We start from the raw sequence: 5,473 nt of genomic DNA on the forward strand, positions 1-5,473 counted from the left end.
CAGGTGTATGTTGGAGATATTGCAGGTTCAATTCCAGACCACCACAATAAAGTGAATGTCTCAATAAAGTGAGTCACACACATTTTTGTTTTCTCAGTGCATACAAAAGTTATGTTTACACTATACTGTAGTCTATTAATTGTGCAATAGCATTATGTCTAAAAAATGTACATACGCTAATTAAAAATAATTCATTGCTGAAAACGCTAACCATCATCTGAGCCTTCAGAGAGTTGTAATAATTTTGCTGGTGGAGGGTCTTTCCACCATGTTGATGGTTGCTTATAATCAGAGTGACTGGTGGTTGCTGAAGACCGGGGTGGCTGTGACAATTTCTTAAAATGAGAAAACAGTGAAGTTTGCCACATTGATTGACCCTTCCATAAATAATTCCTTTATAGCATGCAATGCTGTTTGATAGCATTTTACCCACAGTAGAACTTTTTTCAAAATTGGAATCAATCTTCTCAAACCCTGACACTGCTTTATCAACTCAATTTTATGTAATATTCTAAATCTATTGTTATCAATTAAATAATCCTCACAGCATCTTCACCAGGAATAGGTTCCATCTCAAGAAACCACTTTTCTTTGCTCATCAGTAAGAAGCAACTCCTCATCTGTTCAAGTTTTATCATGAGTTTGCAGCAATTCAGTCACATCTTCAGGTTCCACTTCTAATTCTAGCTCTTTTGCTATTTCCACTGCATCTGCAATTACTTCCTCCACTGAAGTCTTTAACCACCAAAGTCATCTATGAAGCTTGAAATTAACTTCATCCAAACTCCTGTTAATGTTGATATTTTGACCTCTTCCCATTAATAACAAATATCTTTAATGACATTTAGGTGGTGAATCCTTTCCAGAATGTTTTCAATTAACTTTGCCCAGATCAATCAGAAGAATCATTTTCTATGGCAACTATAGCCTTACAAAATGTATTTCTTAAGTAATAAGACTTGAAAATCAAAATTGCTCCTTGATTTTTGGGGTGGAGAATAGATATTGCATTTGAAGGCATGAAAACATTACTCTCATTGTACATCTTTATCAGCGTTCTTGTGTGACCAAGCTCATTGTCAATAAGCAGTAATATTTTGAAAGGAATCTCTTTTTCTGAGCAGTAGGTCTCAACAGTTGGCTTAAAATATTAGGTAAACCATGTTGCAAACAGATGTGCAGTCATGAAGGCATTGTTGTTCCATTTATAGAGCACAGGCAGGGTAAATTTAGTATAATTGTTAAGGGTCCTAGGTTTTTCAGAATGGTAAATGAGCATTGGCTTCAACTTAAAATCAGAAGCAGCATTAACCCTAAACAAGAGAGTCAGCATGTGCTTTGAAACTTTGAAGCCAGGTATTGACTTCTCATCTCTAGCTATAAAAGCCCTAGATGGTATCTTATTCCAACATAAGGCTGTTTTGTCTACATTGAAGATCTGTTGTGTAGTGTAGCCATCTTCATTAATTATCTTCACTAGACCTTCTGGATAATTTGCTGCAGCTTCTACATCAGCACTTGCTGCTTCACCTTGAACATTTTTTTTTAATTTAAATATAGTTGATTCACAATGTTGTGCCAATCTCTGCTATATAAAATAGTGACTCACTGTTATGGAGATGGCTTCATTCCTTAAACCCCATGAACCAACCTCTGCTATCTTCGAACTTTTCTTCTGTAGCTTCCTCACCTCTTCACAGAATTGAAGAGAGTTAGGGCCTTGATCTGGATAAGGTTTTGTCTTAAAGAAATGTAGCTGGTTTGATCTTCTATCCAGACCACTAAAACTTTCCCCACATCAGCAATAAGGCTGTTTCACTTTCTTATCATTTGTGTGTTCACTGGAGTAGCATTTTTAATTACCTCTAAGAACTTCTTTTGCATTCACAACATGGCTAACTGTTTGGCACAAAAGGCCTAGCTTTCAGCCTCTCTAAGCTTTCAACGTGCCTTTGTCATGAATCTTAATCATGTTTAGCTTTTGATTTAAAGTGAGAGATGTGTGGTTTTTCCTTTCATTTGACACTTAAAGGCCACTGAAGGGTTATTAATTGACTTAATTTTAATATTGTTGTGTCTCAGGGAATAGGGAGGCCTGAGGAGAGGGAGAGAAATGGGTTAATGGTCAGTCGGTGGAGCAGTCAGAACACACACATTTTATCGATTAAGTTTGACATCTTAAAAGGGTGTAGTTTGTGGCACTCCAAAACAATTACAAGAGTAACATCAAAGATCACTGATCACAGATCACTATAACAAATATAATAATAACAAAAGTTTGAAATACTGCAAGAATTACCAAAATGTGACACAGTGACACTAAGTGAGCAAATACTGTTGGAAAAATGTCACCTACAGATTTTGATGCAGGATTGTGACAAACCTTCAATTTGTAAAAAAAAAATAAGTATCTGTGAAGTACAGTAACATGATGCACAATAAAACGAGGCACACCTGCATAAATATGTATGCTATATATATGCATAAATGTATACTATACTATGCATATTAATTGAAACTCATTGAATAAATGAATGTTGAATCTTTTGCCTTATTGTATTACTTTACTTAATTGTTTAATGTATGTGCCACATCACTATAAGTTCACCAAGGGTAGGAACCATGCACTCTACATATTTTAATTTTTTTCCCTGTTTTAAATGGAAGTCAATAGAAACAGTCATATTAAAGACAATTTTGAGAAAAAAGAAAAGACAAAAATTAATCTGAGGTAGCACCTTATAACTTTTTTATTTGCTTATTTTTAATTATAATTTTTATATTGTAATTCTTAAATTATAATTTATTTATTATTTTATAGTGCCCATATAAAAATGTCTTTTACGTGTTTGAAGTAATTTGGTATCTAATTGTATACTTTAAGAACTTAGTACAGTATAAATATTTCTGTTTTAAGTTTTAATTGTGGCACAATATTCCATTCCATTAATAAACCATAATTTTATTCAACATGAATTTATTGGATAATCACCATGTACCTTGATCCCATTGTTTTACATGTAGAACCTTGCCAGTTGTTTTCTGTCGTATATAATGCTACAATCAACATGTTCATTCATATAATTTTTTGCATGCTATAAAATATCAGCTTAGGATGTATTTCTATAACAAATGTTGCTTGATCAAAGGGAATGCATGTCTTTACTGGCCTTGATGTACATATATTATATATTTTTCTCCAATTTTAAATATCACCAACAAGTATATATGATTACCCTTCCAGCACTAGGCATTGTGATTTTTTAAAATGTTGACAGCATGTATTATACATAGTCATGGTCTCTGTAGTACCTAGCACAGTATATTGTGCAGCAGTAGTGAACACATAATAAATACGTACAACATGAATATGAAATACCTCACATTTTGACATAAGAATTAAGATGATAGGGAAGGAAACTCTTTTAATACTCAAGAGAAGAAAATGCTGTATGAACCAAAGTATTTCAAAGGGGAATATCCAACCATGACAAACTCACAACAATAAAGATGAATGAAGAAAAATCATTAACAAACATCCATAAGACCCTACAAAAGTGAGATGAGAACAAATATTTTAATGTGTTTAAACTTCTTAGAACAGTACCTGACATATATCATCACAAACTTTTTAATTGTTTGGGATGATGATGATGATGATGATGAATTTGACTTCATGGTTTAAGTCATTTAATCCTCTCAAGAATTTTATGAGGTAGGTATTATTGCTGCTGTCATTTTGTATGTGGGAAAACTGATGCACAGAACCATTAAGTAACTCACTCTATATATGTCATAGAGCCAATGAGCTAAATCCAGAACCATGCCTTTAAATAATTACACTAATCTACCACCTGTTAAAGAAAGTTGTTGATAAGTGAAAAGGTGTCTCTAAAACATCATGGTACATTAAAATGTAATACATAAATCAGGAAAACTTGAAATGAAAAAGAAATAGTTTAGGAAGTTTCTACCTGATAGCCTCATTATAAGCAAAGTGTGATGACAGTTCTCTAAATGAACTAGGCAGAGGAGTAGGCAGAAAATTTGAGTTTCAAAAAGAGGAAAGAATTACTGAGCAGTCATTGTGGAGAATGAATCATGGATTCTATTCACTCCTTCATTCAACAAATATTTATTGAGACCATACTATGTACTAACCTTTAAGTGCTGATGATACAGAAGTAAAACACACACACACACCACATGGTATATCAATGAAGGAAAGTCCTAAGAAAGAAAAATAAAGCAAATTAAAAGGGTTAAGGAGTGCCGATGGTAGTGGGGAAAGAGTTCTATTTTGTACGGAAGAGTCATAGATAGTCTCTCTCATAAGATGATATGTGAGCCTAAAGCTGACAGAAATGAAAGCAAGAATCATGCAGATATTGGGAAAACATTACATTCCAGACAAAGAACAGCAAGCACAAAATCCCCAACGTGGGCGGTATGCTTGATATTTACATAGAAGAGAAATGAGACCAATGTGACCAATTGAGTAAAAGGAGACAGTAGGAGAGGATCTCATTAAAGTAGAGTGAGAGCTCTATGGCTCATGGAGAGTCCTATAGGCTCTTTCAGGAGCATTTTACTCTCAGTAAAATTGAAGGTCATATCAGGGTTTTGAGCAGAGGAGTGACATGTTCTTACATATGATTTAAAATTTCTCTGGTTGCTATGTAGAGGAGAGACATGGTGGGAAGGGCAAGGGTGGAAGCAGCAGCTATTCCAATAATCTAAGCAAGAGAATGTAGGGGCTTGGACTAGGATAATAGTGGTAGAGATGAAGAGAAGTGGATGAAATTAGGATACATATAGAGATAGGTGGACTGGTATTGGTAGATTGTATTGATGGAGAGATGAAGAAATATGTCAGTGATGATGGTTCAACTTTTGGTTTCAGTCAATAAGTAGCTAGTGATGCCATTTGCAAAGATAGGAAGCAGTGGTGGGGGAGAAGACAGGTGCAAAATTCAAGAGTTTGGTTTTCCACATTGTGCAGTAAATGGGTGAGTAAATCTTGAAGGATCACAAGCACAGAGATTATCCTCAGAGAGGCATATGAAATTAAAGGATTTATCATATTCACAAGTCCTAGAGAGAGAGGCATGGCATTCCTTGAGGGCCACGCAAAAGCCCCCAAAATTTGGTCATGGCAGGCAAGGAGAGAGTGGAGCAAGGACCTGTGGGCTAGTACCTTTATTTAGGGTCATGGGTACTGGAGCTTGTGGCATGTGGGAAGCATGCTCATTGGGTAATCAATGTAACTGGGTCAATGTGGAAAGGAGGAAAGTGGTGAAATGGGGAAGTCATGATGAGGCTTGTTGCTTGAACACACATGTTGAGATGGGTCTCAGAAGTGGGCCATAACTAGGGTAAAAGTTCAAAACAAGCAGGGCAAGTGCCAGCACATAGGGAGTCATTGAGACAAGAAATAATAGCTTTACATGAGATACATCTTAGGGTTAAGATA

At 35.2% G+C, this 5,473-nt stretch overlaps 1 pseudogene; it reads right to left on the reverse strand.

Annotated features, from left to right (window-relative positions):
• Positions 1–206: 206 nt before the first annotated feature.
• LOC132481595 (tigger transposable element-derived protein 1-like) lies at positions 207–5,213 on the reverse strand (annotated as a pseudogene).
• Positions 5,214–5,473: the final 260 nt, after the last annotated feature.

This window comes from Mesoplodon densirostris, chromosome X, assembly GCF_025265405.1.
Source record: "Mesoplodon densirostris isolate mMesDen1 chromosome X, mMesDen1 primary haplotype, whole genome shotgun sequence".
Classification (NCBI taxonomy): domain Eukaryota; kingdom Metazoa; phylum Chordata; class Mammalia; order Artiodactyla; family Ziphiidae; genus Mesoplodon; species Mesoplodon densirostris.